General features: G+C 42.9%; 1 non-coding gene across 1 annotated transcript; it reads right to left on the minus strand.

The window, feature by feature from the left end:
* Positions 1 to 5,513: 5,513 nt before the first annotated feature.
* Positions 5,514 to 5,622, minus strand: LOC111560674. Its single transcript, XR_002742669.1, has one exon. It is a non-coding gene; the product is annotated as a U6 spliceosomal RNA (small nuclear RNA).
* Between the last annotated feature and the right edge of the window lie 11,021 nt (positions 5,623 to 16,643).

Raw genomic sequence — 16,643 nt, forward strand, 5'->3', positions numbered from 1 at the left:
TCAATCCCCTTGATTCTAAAAATACTGCGTGAGTGATACAGATCTGCCACTATGCCAAAGAAGGCTTGTGCCATCTGCTTCATTCTGTTCATGCTGATTATTTTGGGGAGGAGTGAGGATCAGATTGGAATAAGAACATATATATATGGCAACAGCTAGGAAAGACTGTGTTCCCTGAGAGCGAGTGGTATACTACAGTAGAGGTCAGAGCACAAGTGTAGTTCTAGGATGTCCCCAGTGCTGCGTAACACAAGCATCTAATAGGGGACGACAAATGTTCTACAACATTCTCAAAATAAACTATGACTTCTGGCTTCTATTTCCATTGTCCCCAGTGACACAATGCAAGACCCATTTCTGAGAGGAAACTGAATTTCCATTTTTAATCTTCTAACATGGGTACTCCAAGCTCTTTTTTTGACTCCATTCATCATCACTCCTTGTGGATAAGAAGGTTCTGCTCCAAACATTTCCCTGTGTCTCATACACCCCTAACTTGGGATTGTTTTTATACAAATGAGTTAAAACCAGTTTTAGAAGGGCTTCTATAAACGTTCTCTTTTCTTTTTATACACGCAAAACATGAAAACAGCCCATCATGGAGCAGGGTAAGTGGAACTTCATTGCTTGTTTGAGCTCTAAGAGCCCTCTGTAGAGAGTGCGCTTCTCTTAGTATCAGTTCTTTGAAGGACTTTGGTAGTGAGTTTCTAACCTCAATGAACAAAACTATCCATAAACATCAACAAGATAAAGAAGATTCTCAGAACCTCTGGGTAGTCGTTAATTGCTTATTACGCACATGCACTGTAGAATTTGTTAGGTACTGTATCTGAGCAAGCACGACAGAAGAGTTGGGGCTCAGTATATGTCTGATCAGCAAAACAGGTGCTCATGGGGCAGGACTAACTTGGTTGAGGATGACAGATGTGAGGCCTTGATAAGTACCTCACCACATGGCTGTGGCTGGGTTTCCACTCTTAACCTACAGCAGGGGGTTATAAGTGGCTCTGAATTCTCTGAAATTCTGTATAAAATTAGGAGGCATGTATGCTGGAGTTCTTATGGGGGGAGGGGCCATGGCTTTCTTCAGATATTCTAAGGGGTCCTAGATTCAAACAGGTTAAAGGTCACTGACTTAGATGAAAACAGAGGAAATCCCTCTTGGTGCTATCAATTCAGTTTATTCATAAAGTCATTGATATTTCCTAATCCGTGGGCCATATATTTTGTGCCTCAATCACTGCATGTTATCAGGTTAATGTAAAAAAAAAAAAACAAAAACAAAACAAACCCAAAAAGGTCCTATAATAATGTTCTTCTAAAATTCAAGCAGTAAACAACTTGTATAAATTTCATTTCAAATATGGCCTCAGGGGCACCTGGCTGGCTCAGTAAAGCACGTGACTCTGGATCTTGGGGCTGTGAGTTTGAGCCCCATGTTGGGCAAAGAGATTACTCAAGAAATAAAAAAATTAAAAAACAAATAGGTGAAAAAAAACAAATATGGCTACAGATGATAAATTCAACTATCACGTAAGACAGGGCTACATTTTGAATACAGGGCAGACTACCCTCAAAATTATAGGGGTTCATTTGTCAGCATCTCTAAAAATCTTTCATATAAAAAATATGTGTATTTATCTTCATTAATGTTGTAATATATTATCACTAAAATCCACTAACACCTGAGCTGCCAGTACATGGAATGAACTCATAAGGAGGATCCACAGGCTTGTCACCCCCTTGTGTGTGCACCTCTCTCCCACAGTGGCCCAATGGCTACCAGGACTGCAGGTCGATTCACATGCTATTTCATTAGCGTGCCCCGTTCTGTCACGCTTCTGTGTTTTCCACACGATGCCCCTTCCTAGAATGGTCCTCCCACCCCCTGCCCACCTGGCACCTGGCAAACTCTTCCTTCTCCCTGTCACTCCCAGGCAGAGGAATGAGCTCCTTTCCTGCATAGGGAGATGGTGGACCTGAGAGGAACGGATTTGAAAGTCCAGCTGAAACCCTACAGACTTGGGCTCAGGAGGTTGCGGTGGAGAGAAAAGCAGATCACTGAAAACCATGGCTGAGAGCAAAATCTGTTTGGTGAGAACCTACCTCCACAAAAAGTTCTTCTGTGTACTTCCAGAATTACATATTCAACAGCCTATTAGATATTAGACATCTCCACCTTAACACATTGGAAACCATTTGTTCTCATCTGGTGGGAAGCACCCACTGACTGACCTTGCCCCTCTGTTCTGTTCTGGGAGCACCACCGGCCACCTGCTGAACAATCAAGTTTGCTGCCTACTGACTTTTAAACTGCTATCTTGAGAGACTTAGCTTTGTTAACTCAATGACTCAGCTCTTATTTTCTTAGAAACAAGGCCTAAAATAAACAAGAAAGCCAAAGTGACTTATTTAATATTCAGAGAGAAAAAAAAACGAGAAAGCTCTCTGGTCGACTATACCACAGCTTTAGAACATCAAATCTATGCACTAGACTTAGAAAATGTCAATAAGAGGCTCCTGGGTGGCTCAGTGGGTTAAGTGTCAGACTTCGGCTCAGGTCATGATCTCACAGTTCGTGGGTTCGAGCCCCCGTTAGGGTTCTGTGCTGACAGCTCAGAGCCCAGAGCCTGCTTCAGATTCTGTGTGTGTGTGTGTGTGTCTCTCTGCCCCTCCCCTGCTCGCTCTCTGTCTCTCTCTCAAAAATAATAAACATTAACAAAAAAAGAAGAAGAAAATGTCAATAAGGACAGGGTGCTAACTTTCTATTTACAGATAGCTGGGAAAAATCCAGTGGAAGATGGCAAACTGAATAAAAGTATGTAGTTCTAGTCTCTCCTGAAACGCTACTAAAACAGTATTAGTGAGAGTTTTTCAAATACAGCCTAAGATAACAGGAAAGGAGAAAACTACCACAAAATATGGGAAGCTGGAAAGCAGGTAAACCAGCAGTAACTGGCTTTACAGTCCTAAGAAAGCTCAGTGCTAAGCCAGTCATGAAAAGCTGTGAAGCAACTTGATTGACCCTGCAGAACCCATTAAGAGTCTCAGAAATGTGGGCACTAGGGAACTCTGGAGGTGGGGATGAGAGTGGGTGTACAAACACAAAGAGTGGGAACGTCTGTGGGGAAGCATGCAGCACTCTGACCCCCTCCCGGTAGAGGGCATGGGGGCGGGGCACTCTGCGGAAAGAGGGAATGAAGGGAAGTTTGTATATTTGCCCTATTTGGCAACCAGGCCCATCCCCTCCAGGGTAGGAGACTGAAGGAGTCTTCTCTGGGAAAGCTGACCGGCCCAAGAGAAAAGAGCTAATTACAAGGACAAATGGCAGGCCCCAGGTTTACCTGCATTAACCTACAACAAGCCCTAGTGAAGTACACAAAGCTTCCATCAGCTTTTTAATGGCTCCACTCATAAATCAGCAGGCAGCTGAGGATCACCAGAAACCAGAAGAAAACATCTAATAAGAAAAACTGACAGAATAAATAGAAAAAAGCAGCTGGGATGAAGACGATGACTCTACGGGGAAAAGAAAACTTAAAAAACAACTATAAATACCTGAGAGAGGGAGAGAGATCCCTAAAAGAAGAAATACACATACACAGATACAAACACATTTTTTTAAGAAAACAAAAGAAAAGGCAGTAGCAAGAGCCAGACAGGGGCAGGGATTTGAGTCAAACTTGCTAGGGGAGCATCTGAGAATCTGCAGAAACTCCTCTGATATCTTTATGTTTGCCAGTGTGGCTTATCTTGAGGGTACCTGCTATTTTTACATGTTTGCTCCTCCTAATGCTCACTAGTGATTAACACCATGAAGCAACCTTTTATAAGCCAGCTAATATAACCCAGAGACTAATTAACAGTAAAACCATTCATAGGCTAAATAGTTGAAATATGCACTGTTAAACTTAGAAACAGTAAAGAGGAGGTAATTTTTAAGTTAATGAAACAGCTGATTATCTTCATTATATGATAAATACCTATTAAACACTGCACCTTGTTAAACATTTGTACTAGAAGTGGACCTATAATAAAGCTATAAAAAGAGATGACAGGTGTAAAATTGGAATGGAGTAAAATCCTTCATTATTTATAGATGACTGTCTACATAGATTCCAAAGAATCCATACACAGAATAGAATTAGAAAGCTTGGCAAGATACTCAGTTATAAAAAATCAAAATACAAAAGGAACTATTTCTAAATGCCAGCAAACAAAAATAAAATTAAAAATACCATATACATCTGCCACAAAACAAAGATCTAGGGATAAGTCTAATCACAAATGTACCATATATTTATGGAGCAATTATAAAGCTATACTGAAAGACATTACAGAAGAGCTAAATAAATGGAGAAATATACCATGTTCATGAATAGGGAAATATAGATAGAATTATTGTAACATCAGTTCTTTCCATATTATTAATTCGAAGAAGTGCTAATAAAAATTCAACAGGATTCTTTGTTAGAACTCTTACCATTTTAAATTTTATATGGAAAAAGAAAAGTCCAAGAACAGCCAAGAACTTCCCAGTCCTACTGGATCATACTCATCAACATATAAACAGACCACGGTATCTCCCAAAGAAGAAAAAGGTAGGAGATAACAAATACAACAAATGGAAGTTGTTTTTTTTTTTTTTTTAAAGCTACCATAATTAAGGCAGGATGACCTACTAAGGCACAGAATTAGACAAGTGGACCAATAGAGTAGAATGAATAGCCAAGAAACAGACCCACCCTTGTATGGAAACAGTATATTACAGGGCTGGGACTGCAATCACTGGGGAGAGAATAGACTACTTAATAATTGGTTATCCATAGGAAAAATAAGGAAATTGGATTCCTATCATACATCATATATAAAAAGTCTTGACAGGTTATAAGCTTAATGTTTAAACAAAACTTTAAAACTGCAATCAGGAATGAAAAATAAGAGGCGCCTAGGTGTCTCAGTCAGTTAAGCATCCAACTTTGGCTCAGGTCATGATCTCGGAGTTCCTTAGTTTGAGCCCCCCATAGGGCTCTGTGCTAAAAAAACAGCTCAGAGCCTAAAGCTGCTTAAGATTCTAGGTCTCTCTCCCTCTCTCTCTGCCCCTCCCCCACTCACACCGGGAAGGGCATAAGTATAGGAATCTAAGTTTCAAGAAGACCAAGAGGAGCCAAACCACAAGAAGTAAGGACAACCCAGGGCTGATACCAGGGGGCTGAGCAACAGGAACCCATTATAAGCAGTGGACTTGTCATCAGATCATACTTTGTGACAATAATAATGGCAGAGATATGGAAGATCTATTGGAGAGTGGTGAGACCAGGAGTAGTGAGGCCATTTTAGCTTCTGCCGCATCTCAGAAGAGATAACAGTCACCTGGAAAGAAGAGAAGGTAGGTTGAAATGACAGTAAACAGACTGGTTAGATTAGGATTTAGGTGAGGTCATCAGAGGAAAGAGGTGACTGTGGCGGTGGTGAAGGAAAGGAAGGAGGAGTCCCAGAAGAAAAGCCCAGCAAAACATATGCGTCAGGAATTTAGTTTTGGACATGTTATCCTTAGTATTAGACATGCTAATCTTCTCTGTATCACTCCAATTTTAGTATATGTGCTGCCGAAGTGAGCACTGGTTTCAAACATCTTGAATCTCCTGGTGCCTAATGGGCATTCAGGCTCGTGAGGAGACCTAGGACATGAAGGAGGAGCTGAGGCACTTTTCTAGACCAAATTAACAGCAAATGACACCCTTTGGCTACTGGCTTCTGTAAGGACCCCAATAGCTCAAGTCTTTGGTTGCCCAGTGTATTAAAAGAAAGTAGGTTCTTTAGAGGTGGGAACCTTTCCTTGTTATATTGTGTTTGGCAGATTAAAAATCTATCTAACCTATTTAACAGTCAAGGCTAACCCTTCTGAGTCTACATGGAATGGGGTGAAGAAGGTGGGAAGAGAAGGTGTAGAAGTAAGTAGAAAATGCCACTCGAACTCTGTCTCAGCTGGACTAGGAGGAAGCCCCAAGCAGCAATGGAAAAGGCAGAAGCCTAGGAACATGAGCCTCAAAGAGCCACAGAAGATGAAGAGAAGCCACACTACCATGGGGAAAAGGACCGATGACCAGGGAGCCAGGATCCATCACTGCAGAGGCCCCTCTCTGAAGCTGGGGCAGGGCAAGTAAAGGGGTGGGGGGGGGGGGGAAGGGCGGGGGGAAAGGGGGCTTGCACAGCTCGGGATTCCCCAGACAGGGCCAAAGCACTTCCCCAGAATGGGTCACTGTGCATGGTACTTAAATCTTCCACTCCCTTCCTCTCCCCACCACATACATGGTATTTTTAAATTCAAACATTTAGGAAGAAACATCAAATGTCCACAAACAAGCAGAACAGGCATGTGTATACAGAGAGACAGTGTGAGGTCCAGGGATGGTTCTCAAGCATAGACGGAACAGACCTGATTTCACAAAGACTACTAACGAACTCCAGGTAGCATGGTAGGGATGAGAAGCGGACAGCAGTCCTGAAATCCAGACGAGAGCTTCTGGGATTAGGAGAAGATTTTCTAGTCATTAAAGTCAGCGGTGGGGACTATTCTTTTTTGACAGCTGAAAATAGATCCCCCTCCTCCCTCCCAACACACCCTTTGCGCCAGGCCGCTAGGCCTTTTTAGGGTATGCTTCTACAGCTGACAGCCAGTGATCTCTTTTCCTGGATCTCTAAGAGGAGGGCGCAGAGGAACCAAAACTTACCTAATTAGCAGCAGGGCCTATTGTCCTAATACGGTTACCATTCTAGGGAAAAGAAAAGCCTGGTCCCTTCCCAGGAAGTGTGTGAGGGTAAAGGCTTACACTGAGAAAAGAAAGAAGAAAAGCATACTAGTTACACTGATGACGGGAAGCCAGATCCATGAGTTAAAAATCTCTTGAGGGCAACATAAAAGCTACAGGAGGTCTGGAAAAGATGCTCATGACTTAGGTGGACTATTTGATCCTGAAACAGCACTATCTCTAAATAAACAGAAAAAGGCCTGCAAACAGGTACCTACGTGTCAGCAAAGTATCTCTGGGTGGAAGACTTAGACATGGCTTCAGTTCATTCTTTCTGAAAGTCTGTACTTGCTAAATTTTGATACTGGCCAGTCAGGCGAACCTAGGAGCACATGAGGAGGGCGAGGTGGCCTTTAGACAGAGGGAAGAACACTAAGCAGAGGCCTGCAGCAGCACAGGGGCAGCCTGGCTCGAAGTTCGGCAGGAAGGCAGGTATGAGGATAAAGGGAGGAGGCAGTGCCCTGAGCAGCAGGCCGAAGAACAACAGGGGCTGTCCTAGAGGGAGCTGGGGGCTGGTGAAAGTGAGGATGTTTCCATCAGCGATTCCTTCACACAGGAAAAGCCTCACAAGTACTCACTTATTCCTCTCCACCAGGGGCAACTCCCTTACCCTGGGGGAACGGCAGAGTTAAAAGTACTATTCGGAAACTCTACCTGGCTCTTTTTACACACAATGAGCCTGGGACCAAATGTGATTACCCAAATGGACACGAACGTAAGGCACCCTGCTTACAACGCAGTTGACAAATGATAGCATACAGTCTTTTTCCCCCTAAGCTTTTTCAACAAATGAGCATCCAGAACTCACTTTACTATGACCTGTCTTCATACTTCAGGGAAAAAGGTAAAATCGACACACCTCCTCCGGAGCTCACTCCTCCTTCTTCTAGAAGGGTGTCTGCCCACCTGTGAGGACACATGCCCTATATTTATCAGACAGAATGACCCCACAATGCCAGAGTGAGAATTTTCTCTTTGCCTTTCCATATCACATCCAAAAGATCCAAACAATGCAGAGCAAACTGTTCATCCAGAAATACTTAATTTGAAATGTAAAAAAATGTATCACTGGCCCTTTAAAATGATTCCAGTTGTTGACTTTTTTCTTTTTAAGATGATACACATTTCATCGGGTTTCCATTTTAAAAGGCGCGGGCTCTGGACAGACAAGGCAACTTGTCCCAGTTCTTGCACTGGCCTCTCTGAAAGGGAGAAAGGAATGTCGGGGGAAATGGGGGCGAAAGCTTCAGAAGAGAGGAACACTGGCAAGCAGGGCCGCCTCTCCTTTTCACCTTAAGTCTTTTCTCTCCCCCCATTCACAGCTTTAGGTCCTTTGTTTGTTTAACAAACCATTACAATCATACCCAGTTCAATGGGGAGGAATGTGAACTCTCTAAGTAGCTGTCCTCGTAATCCACATGTGTGGTCCAGCCCACAGCCCATCCCAGGGGCTTCAGTGTGCGGTTCTGTGCTCCCGGCCCCTGGAGGCCAGGCACCTTGCTCACAATGAGCCCAATTTCCCCGGCCGCATGCTTGCTGCTCCTTCCCAGTAGCCTGTAGCGATGTCCCAAGTTGTTCCTCCTTTCCCCCTTGCCTAGCGACTGTACTGGCCGTCCTGTCCGGGCTTGTCCAGTTCAGCCTGAGACAGGCACTGCCTGGTGTGGCAGCCACCCCCTACCTTCTTCAGCCCACAGACTCACCACCGACACAGAGCCCACACATTCCAGGGTCTTCCTGGTCATCACGCCCAACTTCCAACCCAGCCCTCCGACGTCAATCACACGGTATACAGAAGACACAATGGCAAGAGTCCCCCTCCCCGCCCTTGCTGGAACTGTTAGTGCCTTGCTCAGTTCCTAGTAGATACATTGGCCACGTTGGGATGAATTTCAATGTCTTGGCCAATAAGTCAAAATAGCATTCAGTCAGATTATATTTCAAAGGGAACCAAAATACTACCTAGCAGAACGATATTCTAGGTCAAACTCCTAAAGCCCTCTGTCAGCCCTGCTAGATAGAAGGGCACCTTTATACCCATCCAATAGATGAAGAAACTGAGGTTTAGAGACTTGCACTGTTTGTCCATAGGCCCTGACAAGATACTGCAAGTAATGTTCTGTACTAAGCAGAGTGCCTAGCACAGAGTGAGTGTCCCAGAAGTGTTAGCTTCCCTCAATACCATTATTGACAATAATGACGAGGATGACCAGAGGCCAAACCCAGATGGTCTGAGCTGAGTGTTCTTCCTACTCATACCTCGCCATCCTTCCTAGTGACACTGTCTGCATGAGCAGCGGACTTCAGCATTTTACTACAGCGTTTCCAAGTAAAGCCTTGGAATCTGTGACTGGATCCCCTGGTGCCACTGGTATGTGACCAGCATCGTCCTCAAGCTAATCAGTTAACATGTTCCACAAAGAGGACTTTTCTTAGGTACACAAGTTAGGGCAAGGTACCTTTAAAACTTTTGAGCTGACAAGGCGCCCCGCAGAAAACTCCACAGATTTGTATGTATTACCACAGTCCATGGATGGGGGACAGTAGAGGATATGAAAAGTTGCTGACTGCATCATCTGATTCCCTGAATTGTACAGCATACTAATGCTCCTCAAAAAACAAAAGGTTAGAATTCTGTTCTAAGGTATTTGGCAGTTTGAGGCAGAAATGTATTTATTCCCTACCAGAAAGTTTAAAAACAAAAAATGTTTCTTTGTTTTTGAAAGAAAGAAAGAAAGAGAGAGAGAGAGAGAGAGAGAGAGAGAGAGAGAGAGAGAGAGAGAATGAATCCCAAGCAGGCTCCGCGCTGTCAGCACAGAGCCTCACGTTGTGCTCAATCCCACGAACCGTGAGATCATGACCTGAGTCGAAATCAAGAAACAAATGCTTAACCAACCCAGGCACCTTTATACTAGAAGCTTTTTGAAGTACCTTGAATCTCCTTGACTGATTTTACTATGTGTTTCCAAGTAATTGTTAATAAACATGCCCAGGCAGAAATAATTTGAAGAAGCTTTCATTGTTTGCATACCTACTCGGTGACAGGAAACAACAGCTTCCAGGTGGTCATGGAGTCCCCTCGGAAGTTTGTCTGACGACTCAAACCTGTAAGAAGAGATCTTGCACACCTTCAGTGAATGAAGCTAGGAAAACATTTCCCCCCATCATGTTGCAGCTTGAGCCTGACTTCAAGAGCACTACACACAATTGATGACTGACAGAGATTTCTGACTGCCCTTTCACGCATTTTCATTCACAGATCAATTTTAAGTGTTAAAATCCTGTAGTAGGATACCTCAACAGACACACAACCATTAATTTTTAAATGTCTCAGATCGACCATCTGGCCAAAGTCTTAAACATTTAGCTCATCTGACATATTTTAAAGGTATGATGAAGTTCATAATGCTGTAACTTAAAGGATTTTCAACCTTATATTACCTTGACCAAGATCTTTAAGTATTTATATTACAATTGGGTTAGAAAAACCCTGGAGTTTTCCCCTACTTTCTGCAAGTAGGGAAAATAACAAAACAAAACATGAAATTGTTTACATCAAATATTCAAAAGAGCACAGAGAGGAAATGGTATTTTTTTTAAAGCAACGGTATTAGAATACTATAAAACAGGTATGCAAATCTATGCAATAACAGAACCGGAAACAAATTGTGAACTGAAAAAAGCAATAACCAGCAGGCATTCATTTTCAACAAAAGCTTCAAATAAACATACAGATTCATCAGATGGTGAAAAGGCTGAGGTCTCCAAATTGAATACACAATTCAGTGGTTACCAAACCTGGCTATGCATTAGAATTGCCAGAGACATCTTTTAAAAATACAGATTCCGAGGCCACAGCACAAAGCAGCACAGAATGCCGTAACATCACTTTGGCACTGGGCGTTCACATTTTCACCAAGTTCTCCAGAGCCAAGTCCATGGCCAGCTTTGTACCACTGATCTCTGGTGAGCATTCGGAAACCAGTATCTCTATTCACCAATTAATTACAAAACTTGGCTTCTTCCAATTTAGGACTATTCCAACCAGTCAATTCTCATAGGGGGAAAGCTTGTTAGGATTTTCTTAACCAGCACAAAGGTAAGCTTACTATGAAACAAAGCCAATTATATCCTACCTATGTGGTTTATTCACTTGGTCGCCTGTTCTCTTAGTTTGATTAAAAAAAAAAAAGCTAGGTCTGTTTATTTTGTAGGAGAGCATTCCTTTTAAGTTAAAAATGGAAAAATGAAGATCATTTTTAGACAACCAAATTTGAAAAATAACCCATCACAATTCAGGAAAAAACCAGAGGTGAGTAGGACCTCTGAATTATCCAGAGAATTTGTTTTAAATGTATTCCTCACTTTGCATGTATAAACACTTCAACACATCATCTCATGGCCCATCTCTCTTCTCAAAATACCCACCATTTATCATGGTGATTTAATTGGGTGGTCTACAAAGGCCTGTATTAATTTTTTTTTTTTTTTTAAAGAGCTTTAAAAAAACACTGAGCAAGAGAGTAAAATTCTTCTGGAGGATTCTTCCTTTGCTTCTACTCATCTCACCAACGGACAATACCAATTTACAAATTCAGAGAGGCGAGGGCTCTCTTCTTCCCAAGGAAGGGCACACATGACACGAGGTACGCAAACCAGGCAGTGGAGTGGCTTAGCTTCATTGTCGAAATATTCAAATGATCACTAAAAGAAAGCGATTCCTTTCTGAATCCAACAATACTCCTTGGCCTCCGAGGGCTCACACAGGAGCTTATTCTTAAGCTGTTCAATGTAAGCAGCACTAGTGAAAGAGGAGAACTCTGGCGGGGAGGAGGCCAAGTTCCTCTGCCTCTCCCACCTGCCATCTCGGCACCAGCCAAACGCTTAAATAGTTAACAATGCAACAGAGAACCCGAAAGCATGCGTGGCCCTGGGGAAAAATCGTGCGCGGTGTGTGACAGTTTAATAAAGCAGAGAAGAGACAGGAAAAATAACACATCTAAGTTTGACAGGATGCTCCTTGCAGACTGCTTTTCAGGTCAGAACTTAGATTTCAAATCTGACAAAAGGGCTTTAATCATTCATATATATATATATATATACATATATATATGTATGTATATATATATGTATATACGTATATATACACATGTATATAGAATCTTTTAATATTTAATATGTAAATATATATTTAAAGTATATGGTGAAAACACTCCTAAATATACATGTTTCTGGGCTCCAAAGTAACAAGGAAAGTCACAGTTTTCTAGGAATGAAATCGGCGCACAGTAAACAGATCATTGTTTTAAATAAAAGGGAAAATGTTTTTTTTGGAAAATGATCTGTTTACATCTGCTTACTCAGATGTTTCGATGACAAAAAGTAAAATTTCCTGAATACAGAACATATGATTTGTAGAATAACTTTTTGCTGGCACGGTAGGTCTTTCTAGGCGTTTGCCTCTGGGAGCATTTAAGAACATGCCCTTTTCTCTATGAATGTCCTGGTTTAGCTGCCTGCTGAGCCTGCACTGAAACCCCCATGAAACAAAGGGATTCTCCTCCACTTTCAGCTCATTCACTTCCGGCTACTCCTGATTTTTCATAAGTCAATTCTTCAAACTGACTCTTTTATTTCTAATGATTTGAGGGGGAAAGAATTGGGAAAGCCCCAAACACTGGGAATTGTCTTAGTTTTCAGTGAAAGCCTCCTCTCGATTGAAGATTGCAAGGTTTGTTTTTGAAAAGCTTTTCAAAAAAGGTGTGTCCGTGTGTTTTTCTAAACACTGTAATTCCAGATAGAAAGGAGCCCACCCAACATGGGAGATTACAGACAACTAACTTGTATTTTACCGAGCAAACAATGAGATTATACCTCTGAAGCAAAGACCCTAAATGGGATATTCATGTTCATCTCAAAACAATGAAGTCAGTTTAAAGATGACATAGGGGGGCGATGTCTGAATACATTCGTGGGCCTGACACCTGCCCCTCTACCTTCTTGCACCATTTCTGGGGGACCACATTCATACCCCAAGGTGTCAACTACTCCTTGGAGGCAAAGGTCTCCCAAATCTGTCTGCAATCCCGAGCTTTCTTTCCAAGTCCAGATGAATCCATCTACCACCTCTCAGCCTGGCTATCTCACAGCCCTGAGGGTCACCTGCCCTAAAGCAGGGGCTCCTCCTCTAGTATTACAGATTTTAGCTACTGGCACCACCACATAATAATAGCTAACATTTACTGGATGCTCAGAAGGTCATGACCATTTTAGTCATGCTCACAACCATATGAGTATGCAGTATTAGCCCCATTTTACTTATGGGGAAACTGAGGCTTAAAAGTTGCACTAATTTGCTCATGCTCACATGACCAGCAGGCAGTGGAGCTGAGACCTGCATCCAGAGTGTGTGGTGTGAGTCCACATTATCAACAGGTCAGTCTCTTTACTGTGTTACTTCCCGGTCTCTCTGAAGTCAGAAACTCTGGAGTCATACTAGATTTTTCTCACTGACTAAGCTATACAGATTCTGCAAGCTTACTGTCTCTCAAATCTGTTTCCTTCTCTTAATTTCCATAGTTACCACTGTTTGGGCGATGTTTTGCCTTCATTACAGCCTCCAAATCAGCACGGCAGGACAACTCTGGAATTTCGCTTTGTTTGTCCTCCCAACAGCTTTTCTTTCTAGCTCATTTAAAACAGGTGGCAGGCTCTGTAATTCCTTGTATTTTAGCTCAGATGACGGCACAGGCAGTTTGTCTTTGTTAACCTCTAAACCCAATGAGGAGATTCTGCCTGACTCCTGAGACTGGAGAAGCAGAGGGCACATACAAGGGTGAGAAAAAGACCCTCTCTCTCCCTCCACCCCCCACCCCGGGGCCTGTAAAAGAGAAGGAGATCTGTCAGCACCAGCCAGGTGTCCCTTGCACAGCTCTGTTCCCCAGGGCGGTGAGCAGAGCCCTCAAGAGTGTGGGATGTGCTCTGGGAGACCAGACCCATGGCACGGTTTCCAGCCTCTACTCAGTCCTGACGCAGATACACAAAAGGTCAGAGGCCAGTCCCTTACCTACCAGGTGCCATGGTAATCTCTGGGTTCTAGAACACACCCCATGGGGGAAGGAGAGACACCTAAAAATGACTGAGATGAAATTTCCCTGTAGGTTAGCAGATTGGGGGCTGGAGTCTGAATTAGTTACAGGGAATAAAAAAAAAAAAAAAGGAAGATTTCCTGCATACTTGAAGTTGTGCAGGGAGATTCAGACTCGCGGGGTGCCTGCATAAGGTGCCAAGAACCTTAGACTCATACGTATCTGCGCTATCGACTAGCCTCAATTGCTAAAACTGGAGCCAGAATGTTTTTTTTAAAAAAGGCCACCCCCTGTTGCAGACAGGAGTGTGGTCTCTGCAAAGGCACTGGTGACCTGGGGGCAGTCCTGTGCTTTAGAATCCTGGGGCGGATAGAGAAAGAAGGAAGGAAGGAAACTGTGCAGATGTTGAGAGTTTACTCACAAGATTAACTCCTCTGATTCCTATGCAAATACCTAGAAAGGGAGAGGCAGAGAAAGTTGTCTTTAAGGCCTTTATCTTAAACTCTGAATTGCTTAAAAACCAAAGGAAGTAACAATGTCAACCAGGAAGAGGAAAGAGACAGCCCAGTGCTGTTGGTCTCGAAGCACAGGACATCCCTGCTTCCCAAGCCTGGCCATGCCTCCCACCCAGGTCAGCAAGTGGGACAGGAGAAGGATGGCTGATTTCCATAGGATGGAAATGAGACTGTGTGGCAAACTGAGGAGTTTTCGGGAGAGGAGATTCCCCCCGGGGGAAAGGCTGTAAGTTCTTAATGTAACAAATTTGCTGATTCAAACATGTTGGGGTACTGTGACACCAAGTGAAACGTCTAAGAGGGGTTCAGACTCTGAAACTAGTCACACATCCTCAAAGCACATTCCATCCATTTCAGTTCTGTGGCTGAATATCTGAGACCTTCAGAAGAGGTTTCCGAAAGCCCTGATGAAAACTGGAGAGGATTCTAGATAAGCCAAGATATACCATCCATCCTGCAGAGATCAGAGTTTTTAGAACAAAGAGCCCTGGCTGGAAGAACTTCAGATGAACAAGAATCAGCAACCAGGGAGCCCCATATTCCTGCCACCCAGATGCCCACTAAGTCTGCCGAGAACGTGGGGCACAGACGGTGGGAAGACGGAACTGGGAGAGGGGGAGTTGCCTAGGGAGCAAGTGCTCTGTCATACATGCAGAGTGTGCCAAGACAGTGCCCCCTCCTGGCTTTGGTTATAAGGAAGGGGAAAATTTCATATTAAATTGTACCTAAGAGAACTCACAGGAAACATGGAAGCTAGGTATGTTGAGCCAGCAGGCAGAGGGTTGGAAAAGCAAAGCAACCACAGCATGGGGCCACTCTGGCCTCTGCTGACAATTGTTTCCCTTCTCACACCAGATAGGTGAGGCCCAGAAGGGAAGAGAGTAACAAGCAGTTCATGAACATTCACATGGCCTATCCCCAACCCCCATCACCCAGTGTGGGCAACCACATGCAGAAGACTGCTTTCCAAACTGTGGTGCCTAAAAACCTGGTAGGAGGAAGGTGGGGAGATATGCTGGAGAATGGAGGACTAGCCCATTTTATGGGCCCAAACTCAACTTTCATGTGGCTCCCTTACACTCGCTACCAGTCTGGTGAGTAAAGAGCTTGAGCAGCTAGGTCAGTGCAAAGGGACATTTCTGCGTGCTAGAGATCTAGGTCCATTCGGGCTCCTGTCTCTGTTTTTGGAGTGGCCCCCTTCATTCTAATCACAATGCTGCTGCTAGAGTGATTCTTCTAGCATGCAAATACACGACATGACTTGGCTATTTGGAATTCTTCAAAGGTCCCATTAGTTTCCGTCAGTTAAAACCAAGAGTCCTGACTAATCAGAATCACTGAAAGTTTTTAATCAGGAGAGCAGTATGCTCGGGCTTATGTTCTCCAAAGAGACCTCAGACAGATGTACAGATTATGCTCCTGGATTTAACCATCATATACACTAAAATCAATATAATAGTAATTCCCTTGGGGGAAAAGAAACCCAAAACCCAAAAAATGTGCACAGAAAGAATAAACGCAATAACTGCACGCTGAAGTTGCTCTATAAAGCCGTTCACAGGGACTTCTAAGTCTTCCGTGAATCAGAACTAACAACACCGTCACAGCACTCTGAGTTGAACATACAGGGCAAATGAGAACCATTTTAGGGAAACAACATAAAATGATGATCATCTTAATGTGGTTCTAATTTACATGTTGATTTTGTGTGTGTGTGTGTGTGTGTGTGTGTCTGTTTTATGAATCACTTTTAATTCCTGTGTTCAAACAAAAAGGAAAAAATTACCTTGGTAAATGCCACATAATGGACCAATTAAATTATTCCCCCAATAAAGTACACTTTGTTAAAGTATAAATATGCATAACTCTTAGAGCTATTTTAAACATACTGATAAACTGTGCTTTACTATTTTTATATTTAATACTATCCTATATTATGACCACCCCCCAACTCCCTTCATCTCTGAACTGCCTTAATTTTAACCTTTTGTTTGTCCAAGAAGTCAGAAAACAAAGAAATTTTAATAATTCTTAGATAACTTTTCTTACCTAAAAGTGGTACAATAATGTATTTTAACCACTCCTCCCTTATTCTACTGTGTCAGCAGCATACTCTACTTAACACGAGGATGTGTTCCTACAGTTAGTTAAAAAAAAAAAAAGAGTCGATTAAATGATGGCATTCATCTAGATACAACATAGAAAAATGGTGTGGTATAACGCAAAGACCA

The sequence above is a fragment of the Felis catus genome, chromosome B2 (assembly GCF_018350175.1).
Source record: "Felis catus isolate Fca126 chromosome B2, F.catus_Fca126_mat1.0, whole genome shotgun sequence".
Lineage (NCBI taxonomy): Eukaryota > Metazoa > Chordata > Mammalia > Carnivora > Felidae > Felis > Felis catus.